The sequence below is a fragment of the Elephantulus edwardii genome, unplaced genomic scaffold (genome assembly GCF_000299155.1).
Source record: "Elephantulus edwardii isolate Elephantulus edwardi_28Jun2011 unplaced genomic scaffold, EleEdw1.0 scaffold00055, whole genome shotgun sequence".
NCBI lineage: Eukaryota > Metazoa > Chordata > Mammalia > Macroscelidea > Macroscelididae > Elephantulus > Elephantulus edwardii.
In genome coordinates this window covers 13,694,832-13,713,558 of record NW_006399805.1, presented here as the reverse complement: position 1 = coordinate 13,713,558, position 18,727 = coordinate 13,694,832, and positions in this window count along the sequence as shown.

Genomic DNA, 18,727 nt, shown 5'->3' with positions numbered 1-18,727 from the left:
GTACCATTTTACAGTCCCACCAACAATGTATAAGAGTTCTTTTCTCATCACACCCTCTCCAACATTTATTACTTGCTGCTCTGTTAAACTTTGCCACTGCTACTGGAGTGAGATGATATCTCATTGTGGTTTTGATTTGCGTCTCTCTTATTGCCAATGATTTGCAGCATTTCTTCATGTGTCTGTTGGCTATTCAGATATCTTCCTCTGTGAAAATTCTTTCCATGTCTTTTGTCCATTTTGTAATCGGGTTATATCAGTCTTTTTCTTGTGGAGGCCTAGGAGTATTTTATTTATAAGACTCTTGTCTGAGACAGTATGGTCAACTGATATTTGACAAGGAAATCAAAGCTATTAAATGGGGAAGTGACAATCTCTTTAACAAATGGTGCTGGCAAAACTGGAGTACTACCTGCAGAAAGCTGAAACAGGATCCACATCTCACACCACACCCAAAAATCAACTCAAGGTAAATCAGAGACTTGCCCAAAACCATAAATTCATAAGAGACAAACTGGGATCAAACTTACAAGCGCTAGTCCAATGTATAAAGAGACTGCCAAATACAACCAGAGATGAACAATCTGAAGAGGATAAAATCGATGCATGGGACCTTCTAAAGATTAAATCCATGTGTGCATCAAAAACTTATTCCAACAGGGTGAAAAGAAAACCTACAGACTGGGTGCATTTTTTCCGAGAGATATGTTTGTTCTTTTGGAAATCCATGGAATGTTCAGTACTCTTCTCCAGCACCACAACTGAAAGGCGTCAATTCTTCTGTCATCATTTTTCATTGTCAAGCTCTCTGATGCATAGCAGGTGACTGAGAAGACATGGCGTGTGTCAGCCACCCTTTAGTCTTCAAACTGACATCATTACATTTTAATATTTTGAGAGGTGTCTGATAGCAGCTGTTAGTTGCTCTCAAATCAGTTCTAACTCATACTGACCTTATGGATGGTGGAAGAAGCCATGATCCCAATTATCTCCGTGACTTCTGGAATGGTTAGTTTATTGATGAAGCTATTGTGTCAATCATTTTCTGCAGGGTTTCCTGCATTTTCATTGCTCTTCTGGTTCAAAGGCCGTGACCTGAGACCCAGTCACATGCGAGATCTTCTCCTGGAGAAGGTGGTGATATGGAAAGGTAAGCTTCATGGGAAAGTGCCTTAGGTCTCCTGCAGTGATGGCTCTGACAGCCCACTGGCCAGAGAAGTGCAACATCAAAGAATAGGATCGCTCATCTTTAGCAAAAGTCTCAGGGATGCAGATGACTGTGGTTTAGGGACCAAATTTTGAGTATATTAATTATTGATTAAGTTAGGACTAGCAGCCTTTGTGATGCAGTGGGTTAGATGCTAGGCACCAACCAGAAGGACTGAATCTACTGACCACTCCGTGGAGAGAGATCATGCTGTCTGTGTCCATCAGAGTTCACTGCCTTGAACCCTGGGGGCAGTCCTGCCTTGTCCTAAAGGGTCACTCTGACCTGGAACCAACCAGATGGTGGGGCATGCGGGGCTTGGTGGGGAATTTTGCATCTTTTTGTGTATTGGTGCTACATCTGAAAATTTATTTAAAAAACACAACTCACAAATACTTTTCAGTTTTTCAAATATTTCTTCTGTTGTCTTTATCCAGATGCCAAATGCAGTCATTAAGTTTTTAAGTCAGGTTACCTTAATGTTCTTTTTTTAAAAAAGCTGTTTGCTTATTTTCCAAGCCTACTGTCACATTTAAAAAATTACATTCTGTGCAGGTGTTTTGATGTTTCACTGTTATAACTTTAAAAATAGTAACTGTAGCTATTGTACAGAATGTGTCTGAGGTCCATAATGCCTTTTTGTTTTGCTGGTTCCTTCTTACTGTCTTGTTCCTGAGTGTAGTTATTTCTCTTTGATTAGTCAAGAGCCACTGCCTTGGAGGAATATTTATGTACCATCCTGAGACCTGGCCTCATGGTAAGGCTATCGAGTCAGGACAAAGTTAGAAGCTTAAGGTCACTGTGGTAACTGTTAAGAGACTGACTGATTTTCCCCAGAAACATATGTTGGCATCCTGTCACCTACATCTATGGATGTGATCCTGTCGGTAAATAGAACTTTCTCTGAGATGTTAATTATATCACATCTGAGGAGGGTGGGTCCTAATCCAGATCACTTTGAATTATAGCAATACCACACAGGTGGTGAGTACACTGCTGGAGACACAGGTGCCAGGCAAAGACCTGCTGTAAACCACAGAAGCCCCCACTGCTGGCAAGGAAGGAGTAGATATAGTGAAGGAGGTCATCAGAACAGTGAGAAAACAAATTCAGCCCTTTTGACCCCATCAAGCCATCTATGTTCTGCTTTAGATTTTGTTGTTGTGGAGACCATGCATTCTCAGTAATGGAAAATATTCCAATACGTGCTTTGAGGTACTAGGCTTTTCACACAGTTCAGATAACTCAGACTCATCACTACAGAGTCAAAACCAACACGCAGCTGGCCCTCTGTTGGGTTTCTGAGTCCATAAATCACATGGGAGAAGACCGTGCAGCCTTCTCCCTCAGAGGTACTGGTGAGTTCAAAATCTCCAGAGACATACCGTAAGGACAGACGTATTTGACCGCCCCCCCCCCCGCAACTGATTCTAGGGTGTCAGTTTGAGGACTAAGGTACACCTGATTGGAGCCATGATCTTTTCAGTTATTGCTATGTGTCTGAGAGCTGAACAATGAATAAGGATGACAGAAGAATTGATGTCAATGAACTGTGGTGTTGGAGAAGAGTACTGAACATCCCACGGCCTGCGGAAAGAACAAACAGTTATGACTTAGAGAAGGTGCAGCCAGGGTCCTCCTTGGAGACAAAGATGATAAAGCTTCATCTCACTTACTTCAGGCGTGTTGCTAGGAGAAGATATTCCTTTTAGAGGGACATCATGCTTGGAAAGGTAGAGGGACAGCGAAAGAGAGGAAGACCCTCTACCAGGTGGTTTGAGACAGTGACATCAGCAATGAGTTTGAATGCCGGCAAGTGTGAGAATGGCACAGGACAGGACAGGTCACTACGGGTCCTACCCAACTCGATTGCACCTAAACACAACAACAAATTCTACACGGAGAAACTGTCCCCCATTAACCACATTTATAGCACAAAACCTAGTCTCATGAGATCAGACATTGTCCCGATGCTCCCGCACCTATTTGTACTAATTCTAACACAAATCCTACTGCTCTACTACTGGATCAAAAAATCCATTACAATAGCTACACAGACTTCATAGAACTCTATGCATAATTATGGGGCTTATTAAGGAAATTAATAGGTGACAGCTTGGGTTGGCAACAGTATGTGTTTTCTCAGTCAGAACAGCTTCTCAAGCAAGTTGACCGCCCTTTAGCCTTGCAGCTCTAGGCCCGTTTGACAAACCTCTCCTAATCCTCTCAATCATGGGTTCTCTCATAGGGTCGCTATGAGTCGCAAACGACTCGACGGCACATAACAACAACAACAACACCACCCCGCCTCCAGCTAGCTCATGGAAATGCCTCTCATTCTGACTCTGAAGGGCAGCAGTCCCTGGTCAGCTTTGTCTGGTATCAGTCTCTGGTTCTCTGCTACGAGAGCCGGTGTTCTCCTGAAGGTCCTGGTTTGATGGGTGCAGAAATCCACGATCCTAAAGATCTTACACTACAATTTCTGCTTCTTCCTTGTAAAGTAGAAATTGGCTATCTAAAATGGGGTAGATAACGGCATAAGGCATAAAGCAGCTGGCTTACTCACTTGCATGAATGTGGTTCCCCGTAAGGTGATTGTATGTGGAATATTAACCCTTCAAATATGAAGTACACTGTCTAGAAAGCCAGGAGTGGTCTGTGAGTGTCACTGTCAGTTTGCCAGCAACTTAACAGCGGCACCCTGATGGGGGTAAGCATGACAGAGATACACCACTCGGGGAGAGGATCAGAGAGTCAATTCAGCTCAATTTTATTGGGGGCTGCAGTACACTTACATACTAGCATGTAAACAGGAAGACAGGCTAGGGTGGGCTTACAGACGTGGGACATGCAGATTGGTCAGGAGGACCTCAGCCTCATGAAGACCACTCCCAGCTCAACAGATGTGGCAGCCATCTTCCCAGGTGGCGAGCTTTCTCGAGCCGGTACAGCCAAACACAGGGGAGCTTTTTCTACCCCGTATTAAAGGCCGTTGGGAGGCTTGCACTTATCTGGAGCTTAGGTGATCCGTCCTGGCCAGAGGCCTCCTTTCCTCCCCAACATTCCACAACATGTGAAGTAGTGGCTCTGCTGTTCAAAACAGCTTTCCTAGGCCATTGCCTTTGAACCTTGCCACATGGCTTGGAGGGGACATGTAAATAGGCCAGTCTATTCGTGGAGAGATTGGCAATATACTCTAAGAGCAGGTTGGCAGCATCCACTCAGATGAAACTTGTAGGTGGTCCACTAAGTCCTAAAGGTCAGGAAGATGGTAAAGCCACCCACCTCGTGGTATCTTACAGCACCAATTGTAACTCCAGGAGGTTAAGCACCTTAAAGGCCAAGGCCATGTATGGGAAATCGTTTGATTATAAATTGTCGTTTCCTCCTTTTCTTTTTGTTCTGCTCTGTTTAGAACCAGAGTAGCTATCTCTAAAGACCTTGAGGGCTTGCAATAGACTGGAGTTAAATCTACTTTACCCCAAGCGATGGACCTTTAACTCCTCATCTTTAGTGGGAAAGCAAATCTGGTGTCTCGGGACTTTGACTGTTTCCTGAGCCTTAATTTCTGTCTCTCTGCTGCCTTATCTATCAGAGCAAGGCCCAGGGGAACTCTATCAGTAAAAGCTGCCAGAAGTGTGGTGCTTTCATTTCTGCTGCAAGTTTTATTTAAATATTGGGCCTCAGAGTTATTTGCTATTTTTACAACTCTTTAATGTTTCATAAAATTATTTCTATAAACATAATTCTTCCAGAAATTTTATTATTTTTAGCAGGGAGTTTAATCTAAGTAACCCCATCTTTTATTTCCAAAAACTGGGCTACTCTTGATCACAAAGCATGTATTTTGATAAGAATGAAGATCAAGTTGATGAATGCTGGGCTAAAATGTCTTCAGAAGTTTAGCATGCCTTCTCTCATGGGACTCTAAACGCACTTCCTCCTTATGCTCAGACTATAATAACTCCAGTGCGAAGAAACAGTTTGGCCTAGCAATTAGATTCTTGGAAGTTAGCATTCTTCATCATAGATATAGCATTAAGTCTTTTGTCTTTTTTATAACTAATGTTTCCCTCTAAGATTATGAGTATGGAAGGACTCAATGGAACCTATTTCTATATTTGCTGAAAAATAAAATTACTGCTGGACAGTGGCCTAAATATCAAAGTACAAGTGAATTGAATGCTATTATGTACACATGGAAATAAACAGTGATGAATCTTTACAGAAACTAGAACATATGAAAGTAAATTTATATTGACAACTTGATAACGTTTGTTTAACTCTACATGTAAGTATATATTCCGCATGTACGTAGACGTGAGGGTTTTTTTAAAATATTCATTAAAGATGGCATTTGTTTGAAAATATTTAGAACAATAGAACAGTGTTAGCAAATATCTATTGTCATTTTTAATTAACTTTTAGGTTTTCAAACTTCTTCCAGATTTTAGCACATAAGAGCATTATGATGTTGCATATTAAAATTGAATAATGCTGCTACTACTGTAGACTCTGCGGCTTAATGCTTGGAGATAAAAATAGAAATAAAAATTGATTAGTCCCATAATGCAAATCGATAGCAAAATGGGAAAGAGTTTTTACATCCATCTCACTTTCTAAGTCCCTATTTCCCAAATTCCAATTCAGATCTACACCTTGCCGTTTCTACACCTTGAATTACTACGTTAGTATGTTGTTGTGTGCCATCAGGTCAGAAGTGACTCGCAGCTGAGCCTCCGGTGGGTTTTCAGAGGCCGTAAATCATGGGAGGGGGGATGGCTCATCCTTCTCTGGAGAAGCTGCTGCTGGATTCAAGCTGTGCGCCTTTGATACTGCAACGCAGCTTCTTACCGCTGGGACATCAGAGCTCCCTCCATTAATGATGCAGCTTACAAATACAGTAAAAATAATATTTTCATCAATAACACAGATAAACTTCAACGGAACTTATTTGGCTATTTCATTGTTACTCTTGTTGCTGTTGTTATGTGCTCTTGAGGTGCCTGTGACCCTTAGGGACCCTATGTTCTGCAGTCAAATGCTTTACCGCTGAGCTAATCCTCCTGCACAATTGCGCTGAACTCTGGCCTATTCTGAGCTAGCCTCACTGTCTCCAACACACCTAGGCCCAGTACCCCAGTTACTGGGTCAGTCCACCTCATCTGGGGTTTTCCTCTTCCTAATGTTTAAATTTTAGTCTAATATCTTACTGTCTGCACATAATGTATCATGTAGTTGTGGTTTTGTTTTTAAAAATGTATGTGTATATATTTGTGATCAGACTTTAAAGATTTAACATACTCTTAGTACACCTTTCTAATGTTTTCTAAAATGAATACATATAAATATAAGAAGTACGTTTTCTAATGAATAGTCCATAGAGTGTTGAGCTTCTCGTCTAAAAGTAATGCCTCTCTGCTGGTTTAAATCCACCAGCGACTCCAAAATATGAGCAATCTCTTAAAACTTCTAAGAGGGTCAGCTGTGAGTCACTTCTGACTCACCGGCAGCAGCAGCACCACCACACACACGTACACACATACACACGCACTTACGCATAAACCGAAGATGAAGTCGGAGAACTTAATTTTATTTCAAAATTTCCCATTTAATCTTTAGTCCTTTTCTCTTCCTCCACTAACATTTCCAAACTTCTATATTTAAAACCATCCCAAACATTGCACTCCGGTTAGCCTGCTGATCCTGCCATAACTTCCCGGGCAGTCTTTTTCTGGTCTCTGTGCCTTCACTCCCTCTCTGCATGTGGAAGGAGGCGTAAATCTTTCTTGGTACCTGGCTGCCTGGCTGCTGCCTGGCTGCTCTTAGGTGCTGTGGAGTGTGACTCACAGCAATGCTCTGAAGAGCAGAGATGAGTGCTGTCGTATCCTGTACTGTCCTCATCCTTTCTGACATCCTCAAGGTCATTGCTGCAGTCACTGTATCAGTCCATCTGGTGGAGGGTCTTCTTTGCCAGTCCTCTGCTTTTCCAAGCACGATGTCCCTCTCCAAGGAATAGCCTGTCCAGACAACATGCACAAGGTGTATGAGATGAGGCTTTTCCTCCTTGCCTCCGATGAGCCCTCTGGCTGCACCTTCTCCTGTGACCTGATACAGCCCGTCATTTCTGGCTCAGACCAAATTTCACCATCACCTTCTTCATGTCATTCACACTGCACACTCTCTTTTTTATTATCTGTCTTATCTATTAGGTGTGCCATCTCTTAATACTATCAGTGTTTGACAGTCTATTTAACAAAATCCTTAACAACGGTGCTATTATTTTCTTCTATACAAGCTTTACTTTGTCGTAGATTAAGCTCGGCCTATCAAAAATATGCCTCAGCATGGCTTGACCGTGTTTCTCAGTAAGATGTAATTACTTTCCATGTTGCCATCTGACAAAATAATCCTATGTACTGTGTATCCTAACGTTACTATGTTAATAAAGCAAGATTAGACGCAGTTATATTAATGAGTCAGGGTAGAATCTAAAGGATAAGAGTGTATATTGAGTAAATCCCCAGTGAAGTACAAAAGAGATTTAGTCAGCAAGCAGAGATCAGAGGGCCCCCCTGGTATCACAAAGAAAAGTTAGATGTGGAGGAATAAATACTAGGACCCTGGTCTCTGCTCTGAGGATTTCCTAGACCCAGAGGAAGTTTGAGGCCAACACACAGGGAGGAGCTCCAAGAGATGATGGGCCCACAGATGCTGAAAGGAGAAAAGGACTTCCCCTTAGACCACAGAGAGCTTTCCCTAGACAGCCTGAACTTGGACGGCCAGCTTCCTAACCCGTGAGAGGATAACTGTCCGCTTGTTAAGTCATCAGCTTGTGTTTCTCTTCGAGCAGTGCCAGGGAGGAGAAACACCTTTCAAAATAATCAAGAAGCAACCTGATGTCCCTAACATGAATCTTGAGATTTGTCAATATTCTCTTTTTCTGTCTATTTTTCTCCAAAATAACCACAAAAGCATTTGCCTGTCAGAGTTTCTTAAAATCTGCTCTGCTCTCTAGCCCTTATCAGTCATTATTCATCCTACTTCAGAACTTGGTTCCTGAGGCTGACTGCTCTTTAAAGAGTTCCAGTATTTCTTGCTACATTAAATAAGCTTTTAATATGTTTTGTTTTTATTATCTTTTTAAAAATCTAATGAAGATGAGAGAGCTACATCTTAAAATTTTATCCCTGTTACTACTTTCATATATTAGTCGTGAACACAAAAATATTAAATGTATCAGAGTAGGGAAGTCTCAGATTTCTAAGTGAAACAACTAAGAATTTTTTTTTATTTCAGTAAAAAGTTCCAACATCTCCAATTTGGGGAATTATTTAATAAACAGACTTCTAACAATGTGAGTCATAGGACATTTAGTTTAGGATTTGAACATATGTGTAGCACACTACATTATTGTATAAGTCTTTATTAGAGATTACAAAGGGCTAGGACAGTACATAGAAAGAGAACTGTTAGAAGTTCAAACTGGACTTGGAAGAGGCTGTGGCAACAGGTATATCATTGCTGATGTCAGATGGATCTTGGCTAAACACAGAGAATACCAATAAAATGTCTATTTGGGTTTTATTGACTAATGCAAAGGCATTTGACTGTGTGAATAATAACAAATTATGGCTAACGTTGAGAAGAATGGGAATCCCAGAATACTTGATTATGCTCATGTCAAACTTAAACCTAGATCAAGGAGCTGTTGTTTGTACAGAGCAAGAGAATACTACATGGTTTAAAATTAAGAAAAGTGCTCATCAAGGCTGTATTTTTTCTCCATATCTTCAATTTGTATGCTGAGCAAATTATTTGAGAATCTGGACTTTATGAAGAAGAATGTGGCATTCAAATCAAAGTAAGACTCATCAACAGCCCATGTTATGTGGATGATACAACCTTATTTGCTGAAAGTGAAGAGGACGTGAAATGTTTGCTGCAGAAAACAAAAGACTACCACCTTCAGTAGAGCTTACATCTCAACATCAAGAAGACAAAAATCTTCGTAACTGGGTCCAGAGGCAATTTCATGATAGATCAATAAAATATTGAAATGTTCAACAATTTCACCTTACTTGGAGTCACTATCAGCACCCAAGGTACTAGTAGTGAAACAATTAAAAAACCTATTGTAAGTGCAACAATGAATGAATGAAAACCCAAAATCTCTCTAAATGTTCATGAAAATTAATAACATTTAAAATTAAAAAAAAACAACACACCCAATTGTACTGTGAAAGTTTGCTGACAAGGACCTCTCCAAAATACTAAAAAGCAATGATGTCAATTTAAAGAGTAAGGTACATTTGATTCAATGATCAAGCCATGGTCTTTTCAATCACTTACAGTGATGCATCTGAGAGCTGAGCAATGAATAAGGATGAAGGATGAAGAATCTATGCCTTTTGAGATGTGGTGTTGGAGAAGAGTACCAAACAGCCTACAGATTGTCAACAACAACAAACAGAGAAAGTACAGCCACGGGACTTCTTAGAGACAAGGCTGGTGAAACTTCTCATATACTTGAGAATTAGAAGGAGGCATTTCAAGCACAATCAATAAGTGTGCATCTAAATTCCAAAATCAATCTCCATAATAGTCTATGTGTTTCCTGCTGCCAAAGGGGTCCTTTAGAGTAGTGAGAGAAGATCTTCACCCTGAAACCCACAGCGTCCCTTTTCAGCAGGAAGTAGCTAAGAGAATACGCCATCCCCTTTCCCTTATGACTCAGGGTGAAGTCTCTCTCAGGGAGGAGTGATAGGGAATGGCAAAGGACACACTGACAAAGAAGATTAATCAGAACTGGCTTTGACAAGCACTGTGGCATTTGGACAAGAACAAACTGGGAGGAGGGTAGAGAGAATAGTGCAACAATGAATGAATGGAAACCCAAAATCTCTGTAAATGTTTATGAAAATTAATAAGATATAATTATAGAAAAGAAAAAAAAAGAAGGAGGCATTTCTTGGAAAAAGATACCATGCATGGAAAGATATAAGGTCAAAAGAGGAATAGCTTCAGAAATATGGCTGACTCAGTGGCTGTAGCACTGCACTGTTGCAGCCCCTTGTAAAAAGTACAATCGGATGTCCTTACAAAGGAAGGGTGGTGGACAGAGACATCGTGCTTGAGAAATCAGTGGATCAGGGAGAAGAGAGAGTCTTTCCATGAGGTGGGTTTTTGCGGGGCTGCAACTGTGGTCTCAAGAGCAGCAGAGGCTGTGGGTGGCTGATTGAGCAGTGCTTACTTCCTCTGTAAACAGGGCAGCTGTAGATGGCAGCCAACTCAAGGATATCCAGCAACAACCATAGTCAACTCACCGTCACCCCACAGGCATTTTTGCTGTTATTACGTGCTGTTGAATCAGGATCAACTCATAGCTGACCCTCCAGCAGGGTTTTAAATCACATAGGAGGAGCTTTCCCATATTTCTCTCTTAAAGCCGCTGGTGGATTTGAACTGCATACTTTTGGGCTGGCAGTGTAACTCCTTACCATGAGAGTTTCCTGTTGAAAAGGTAATCATTCTTAATATCAGTATATCATAGCTCTACTCTGCTTAAAAACCTTCAAAGAGAATCTATACAAGGAAAAATCAGTAAACTGAAACCAGAAAGATTTGCAGTCCAATGCCAGTTTCAGCTGTGTAATCTAGGGCAATTTCATGAAACACTTTTTGAGCTTCTGTTTCTCATTTGCAAAGTAGGACAAACAGTGAAGTTATAATGAAGATTAAGATACATGATTGTTGTTGCTATGTGTCGTCAAGTTGTCCGCGACTCACAGTGACCCTTGTACAGCAGCTGCAGAGCCTGCCCTGTCCTGAGCTAGTCTCACTGATCCAACACACTTACCCCCGTTACCGTGTCAATCCGTCTCACCCAGGGTCTTCCTCTCCTGCACTCTCCCTCTATCCTTTCAAGCTTGGTTTCCTTCTCCAAGGACTGGTACCTCCTGGCCACATGCCCAGAGAATATGGAGCAGAGCTGCAAAATCATTGCCTTGCTCGACAGCACCTAAAACTAGAACAAAGGGTAAATGATAGTTGTTATCAATCTCATTAAATATGAATTTTAAGATGTAAAGTTCTTCTCATATTACCATTTCCAGTCCTGTATAATTATATTCATCCGCCATTATTTTCATTGTATTTAGTCTCTGAAAAATTAAACAGTTGCTTCTGGGTCAGCCCCAACTTACAGACCCACCAAACATCTGTGTAGACCTGTGCTCCACGGGGTTCTCAGCACTTGGTTTGAAGGAGACCATTCTTCTGAGGTGTCCCAGTTTACTCTCAAGCATCCACACCTTGAATTCGCAGTTGAGCTTGTTAATTGTCTGCAGAATTAAATCTCACATTCTCTAAAAGTGAAAATATCTTGCCTTGGAGTTGATTCCAATTTTTGAGAGCTCTTCAGGATACAGCAGAATGGTCCCTTTGGCTCTCCTAGGTAGTAATCCCCATGGGGACAGGCTGCTTCACGTTTGTCCTTCAGAGTTTCCTTTTCATTAGCAGTCGAGTGTTTAATTACTGTACCACCAGTGCCCCTTGTAGGTCCTCTGTTGTGGTTACATGCTGTCAACTTGGTTCTCACTCAGTGACATTCTGTAAACCCCTCTCCAGCCTGTGTTGTTCTCACAATCATGGCTGTGACTGAACCATTGTTCAGCATTTGTGTTTCCATTTGCACTTTCTTCTTTTTACAACCCTCAGCTAGACAAAAGATAACCTATTTCTAGAGGGACTAGTCCCCATTTATGACGAGACCAGAAAGTACACGAGGCACGAGAGGCACTCTCGCTGTCCGCTCTTGGAACTCTGGCTGCATTTCCACTAAGGCAAACTTGCATTTCTTCTGTCAGTCCATGGTATAAGTTCATGCTCTTCACCAGTGCCAATCCCAAAGTCATCGATTCTTCTCTAGCCTTCCTTGTTGTCAAGATTTTGAACATTCCTGAAGGAGGTGACTGGAATGACCACAGTGGCATCAGGCACACCTTTTTCTTCAAGCTGGCAACTCTGCTTTTTACCACTTTAAAGAAGCATTTTGGAGAAATCTGCCCAGTGTGTTCTATAATTTGACTTCTCTCTTCTTTTATTGTGTTTTTGGGGAAATTGACAAAGCCTACTCGTGAGTGCTGTGATGCTAAACACTGTGACACTGATGTGTCAAATGTGATAATGGTTACCCATGGCGGACAGTGTTTGGTGGAGCTCCTCAATTAAAACAAGCTTGGAAGCAGGGGTGGCATCCACTTCCTAAACAGCTCGCCTCCAGAAACTCTATGAGCGTGGAGAAACTATGAAAGTCGTACAACTGTTCAGGTCTTTCGTTCATAAGATCACTACTTTGTAGAGTCATCTACAACTCAATGGAACTTAACAACAACAACAACTGTTTTTATAATTAAGAAGCCGTGGTGGTGTAATGTGTCAGATGCCACATTGGCAGCCAAAAGGTCTGTCGTTTGAACCCACTGGCTGGTCCCAGGACATCAGTATGTTTTCATTGTTTCAGTCTTACAGCATATCATAGTTAACATGTAGAAAGAAGTTCCTTTGTGATATTGTATGCCTTTCTGTCTCTTTGGAATATTTTTAAAATATTATGTGCTGTTGACATTCACTTAACTATATAAGTTGAAGGACATAACTTTTTATCTCACTGTTTTCCAAGCAATTTTCTTTTGAATTCCTTGGTGTGAGCTTATTTCAAGGAAAACTTTCTGCATCACTTCCTTTTTATGTCTCAAACGGTTCAATTTTTATTCTACTCCTATTTAACAGACAATGTTTTTAAAAGTTCCTACATATTAAAAAAAAAACTCTACATAAACAATTTGACCCAGCTCTTGAATAACAATGAAGTGTGTCTCCTCAATGCAAGAAACAGAAAGTGTATTTCAAAAATACCTTAAGACAAGAAGAGCCTATACCTTGGGTTTGTGATAATATTTTTGAAGTAGATGTAAATCAGGAAAAGAATCAAAGTGAACAGTATATTTCTATGCAAAGTAGTTTGCTGGGTAATACTCAAGATTTCTCATAATATCTTTGTAGCTGAAAGAAAAGAGAGATGTAAACCATGAATCAGGTTCCGAGCCTGCCCCACTGCTTCCGAAGCAGCCTGAGCAGGAGAGAGAGGGAGGGTGAGGAGACATCTGTAAAGAGTGTTTGCTTTGTGTGTGACCTCTTGGAATATCTGAGAAGTAGTGTCCATGAGAATGCTCATTTAGTTCAGTCATCACAATTTTCCATTTACTCAGTGAAAGAGGAAGACCAAGAATTGTTGCTAATATTCTTCTGTGTCTGGTAACTGGCATAGTTTACAATCAGGTATTTTCAAATCTATTTACAACACTAGGAACCTCTGGTGGCTTAGTGGTAAGGAGCTATACTCTCCCGACCTAAAACACAGAGTTCGAATCCACCAGCTGTTCTACAGGAGAAATGTGGGCAATCTCTTCTCCCATAATTTATTGCCTCTGAGAACCTCTATGAATTGGTTCTGACTCAGATATACATAACAACAACAATAACAACATTTACAATACTAGGTTACGGATGCATATCCCAATGTAAAAGATGATCTATGAATGGACTGAAGACAGCTAAGATCGCCACATCTCAAATGCATGGAGTTGTTCCACTGGGATATAAACTATTATTGGAGGTTGGGATTTGAGTCTGTAGAACTGGAAGAATCTAAAGGCAAACAAAGCAAACATAACTCATGTGAGAGAAAGATAGTTTTCTTTTTTATTTAAGTTTTCTTTTCATTTCAGAGCCCTTACCTAGCAACCAACTCCTTGGCCCTCCGTGTGCCCTCTCAGCCAACATCTCATGAACAATCTTCCAATTTACTCTATCAATCTATCAACTTATTTTGCTGTTCTCATTTCTACTCTAGGGAGGACAGGCACAGAGTAAGATAGAACAGAACAAAACAAAATGCTAACAACATCCCAACACAGGTGATAAACACTGCTTTGAACTCACCCTGTCTAGCTTCAGCCAAACCTCTGTGGTTCCTTGAGTTGTTTTGTGTCCTTGGCCCCTGAGCTGAGTGTGAGACGAGGATGGTGAAGGAAGCAGGATGAGGCAGTGGAATGGTCCAAAGAAGAGGGCTTTGTTCCCTTCAGGCCAGGATCACTCTAACCCATCAGGGGCACAGAGCCACAACACACAGAGGTGGTCCCCTCTTGACTCAAGGGGTTGTTCCTTAAGCCTTCCCCCTCCTTCATTGACTGTGTTCCCCAAGAACAGAGCATTCCCTGGAGAAAGGGTAGTGATGGACTTTAGCAGTGGATTCTAAGGGCAGAGGAGAGATGAGTCAGTAACCATTAGAAGGATATGAGTGGAGCCACAGTATAACTTCTCTCATCCCAGCTTTCATTCCACAAACTAGCTCCTAAAAAAATCTTTCCTACATTTTCTAATTTCTGAAAAAAATAGAAAATTTGAGACCCATTTTTCCTTACCTTTGTCATTATCTCAGTAGTTCTTAGGGCAATGCTTGTTCTGTCTCTAAAATGTCTCGCCACATAGATATTGTCCTGTTTTTTCTTCTCATCTCAAATGAAGAAACAAATGTTTTGATTTCTGGTTTCAAAGCATTTTCACTTTTGCTTTTTTATTGCATCATGTTCTTTCTCACATAGATTCTCATTATTTCAACTCAGTTTTTAAAGGCTGTTTCTTAACACTGCTCAGTCTTTGGCCCACCATTTTTATTCACTATCAAACCCTTTCAAGAATTCTGTTGGCTCTTGTCTCAGTTTAATTACCATCTGTTCATGTCTTGTCCATTTTCTGTCTTGGCTTTTTAAATTTCAATACTGTTGCACAGATGTTAAAGCAACAGATATCAACTTTTTTATGGAAAAAATAGCACAATGTCATTTCTAGTCCCCAGAATTTTGTAGATATTGTTTTATTGAAGATTAATTGTCAAATCATGAAATCCTATGGCATTTTCTGAGTTAAAAGCCTCCTTTCTAACATTCACCACCATGAATTATCTCATTTTGGAATTTTTTCTAAGTATATGAAATCATATGAAAAATTACTATATAAAGAAAAATATAGGGAAAATTCTATTTGGTTATAATACATTGAAAACGCACAGACTTCAGAAAAATTCCTTCTAAAGTGAGTACATATTCTTGCACATAAAGTTGCTTACTGGACAGAGAATCTAAATAAGGGTGATATTTCTGATTTTTCAGGTTTGAGTCTGGAGCAAGACTGCTCAGCAGTAAGAATTACAAGACTGCAAGGAGGGAGGAGAGAGAGTCCTTCATGATGGGTGAGAAGTGAGTACATTGGGGGATAAAAAGATCTCATGTGGTTACATTTTCATGAAGCATTGTGTGCTGTTACTTTTTGTGAACATCATCAATTCTCCATTGGTCCAGGTGATACAATTCACAGGACCCATGCAGTAACTCAGTTTCTAGTGGAAACAAGAATTGTCTGCTTGCACTGGACGTCAAGCAATCCAGTCACCTGCAAGAGGTCCTTACCTGCCTCATTGGCTCGAAACCGTTCTCTCCTAACGGGAGAGGCTCTGCAGTCATCGTTACTGATTCAGTCTTCTAGTACTGACACTAGGAGACTCGTAACAGGAATCTGTCATTGAATACTGATAGTCGGACAACCCCCAGGAAAATCCTTTCACATCAGTTGTATGAAGTCGCTTAGATAATGAGAGTTAGCTTGCTACTGTTTTTACTAGGGTTGGACACAGTTGGGCAGATTCATACTAGGTCACTTCTAAGTCTCTATTTATTCATCTGAAAGGATGGCTAGAATAAGCAACTTTCATATTGGTTTTGAATGTTTGAATGCTAAGTGAGAGGGTTACTAATACAGTGTCAACAGGTCATGATCCTCAGTAAAATGTAACTATCCCACACACTATCTGTCAGTTGGCTGGACTTGCATGTTGCTGTGATGCTGAAAGAAGCGGCACTGGTGTTTCAGTACCAGCAGGATTAGCCATGGTTTCAGTGTAGCCGAGAGACTAAGATGTCGGATTGGCCATCTACTTCTGAAATAAATGTACTTTAAAAACCACCAAAAATAACCCCAAAACAAAACAAAAACAAAATTAACCCGATGAATGACAGAGAACTTTGTTAGATACAGTACTGGAAGCAGAGCTCCTCAGAATGGAAGGCATTGAAAAATGAGAAGAAGGAGCTGCAGATAGGAATAATTGGAGCATGGAATGTATGAAGTACAAAGCTATGAAAATTTGAAGTTGTCAAAATATCTATAAACTTTGATAAATGTCAATAGTTATAGAAAGGGTTCAGGTCTTTAATTCATAAGGTTGCTATGAGTCATGCTTGACTCATGGCAATCAACAACAACAAAAAAAATAAGGTGCAACACGTAAAGATTGATGATCTAGGCATTTGCAGGCTGAGAAGGACTGGTATTGGCCATTTAGAATCAATCACAGGATCTACTATGTGAAAAATGACAAATCAAAGGCGAAGGGTATGGCTTTCATTGGGGCAGAGAGGAAAATTTGCAACAATGAATAAATTGAAATTCTTTATAAACTTTCATTAAAATCTCACTTTTTTAAAAAAAAAGCATTTTGAGGTGTCTTTCATACTTAACATTGCTTTGACTTCACAAGTTGCCCTTTGAAATGTTCTGTTAAGCTCTTTTACTTCGGCATGTTTTCTTTCTTTTGGCCTCTCAATACTCAAATGAAATTTTTAGGGTCTTTTCTAATGTCCATCTCAGTTTTTTCTTTCTCCTCTGTCTTTGTAATAACTTTTGCTCTCTTCATGAATGATATCCTTGATATCATCCTACCATCCGGTCATTGGTGTTCAATGCTTCAACCCTGTTCTTAGGATGATCTTGAAATTCAGATGGAATAGATTCAAGTTCATATCTTGGTTCTTGTGGACTTATTTTTATGTTCTTCAGCCTCAATTTGAACTTGCACATGAGTAATTGATGATCTGACCCAAACTCCACCCCTGGCCTTTGAGCTGTGATGTTGGAGAAGAGTGCTGAACATCCCATAGACTGCCAAAAGAACAAAGAAATATGTCTTGGAGAGGATGCAGACAAAATGATCTTTGGAGGCAACGATGAGGAGGCTTCACCTTAGATGCTTCAAGCATGATGCTGGAAGGGGCTGTATATACCTTGGAGAGGGACCTGATACTCAGAAAGGTAGAGGGTCGGCAAAGGAAAGGAAAATCTTCTACCAGGTGGATTGACACAATGACTGACACAATGGGCTCTAAAGTGTCAAGAAGTGTGAGAATGGCATGGGTTAGGACAGAGTTCAGATCTGTTGTCTACAGGGTTACTATGGGCTGTACTCAACCCGATGGCATCTAGCAACAAAAGAACATGTCTAACAATTCATGTGGGTATTTTTCAGTGAAGCATCATGGACCATTCTTTGGATAGTAGGAAGTCTATCCACATTCATACAAGGAAGTCCTTTTAATACACCTATAAATTAAATACACCAGCAATCACTAAAGACTGAGATGAAGAATTGAGGATTTCTATCAACATTTGCAGACTAAAATTGATCAAGCATGCAATCAGGATGTTGTTGTTGTTGTTGTTGTTATGTGCCATCAAGTCGTTTGCGACTCATAGCGACCCTATGCACAAAAGCCCTCAACCCTGCTCTATCCTGCGCCAACCGCACTGCCTCTGACACACCCATCCCAATTACCCCAGTCACCGAATCAATCCATCTCATAGAGGGTCTTCCCCTCCTGCGCTGTCCCTCCACCCTCCCAAACATGATGTCCCTCTCCAAGGACCCGTCCCTCCTGGCAACATGTCCAAAGTATGTCAGACGAAGCCCCAGAATCCTTGCCTCCAAGGAGTAGCTTGGTTTAATCCTCTCCAAAATGAATCTGTTTGTTTTATTGGCAGTCCATGGTACATTCAATACTCTTCTCCAGCACCACGGCTCAAAAGCATCAACTCTCCTTCTGTCCTCCCTAGTCATTGTCCAACTCTCTGATGCATAACAAGCGATTGCAAAGACCATGGCCTGTATCAGGTGCACCTTAGTCTCCAGAGATACACCGTTGCTCCTGAGTACTTTAGAGAGGTCCCTAACAGCAGACTTCCTCATTGCAATACGCTTTTTGATTTCCTGACTGCTGGTGCCAAGAGTGTTGACTGTGGAGCTGAGCAAACTGAAGCTGTGAACAATCTCAATCTCTTCGCCATCCATCCTGACCTGCCAATTGGTCCAGTGGTGAGGATCTTTGTCCTCTTGACATTGAGCCTCAGTCCATACTGAAGGCTGCAATCTTGACCCTTCGCAGCAAGTGCATGAGGTCCTCCTCAGTTTCAGCAAGCAGGGTTGTGTCATCTGCATAATGCAGATTGTTAATAGATCTTCCACCAATCCTGATGCCACAATTCTCCTCATAGAGCCCAGCCTCTCGGATAATCTGCTCTGCATGCATGTTGAAAGGGTATGGAGACAGGATGCATCCCTGGCGTACA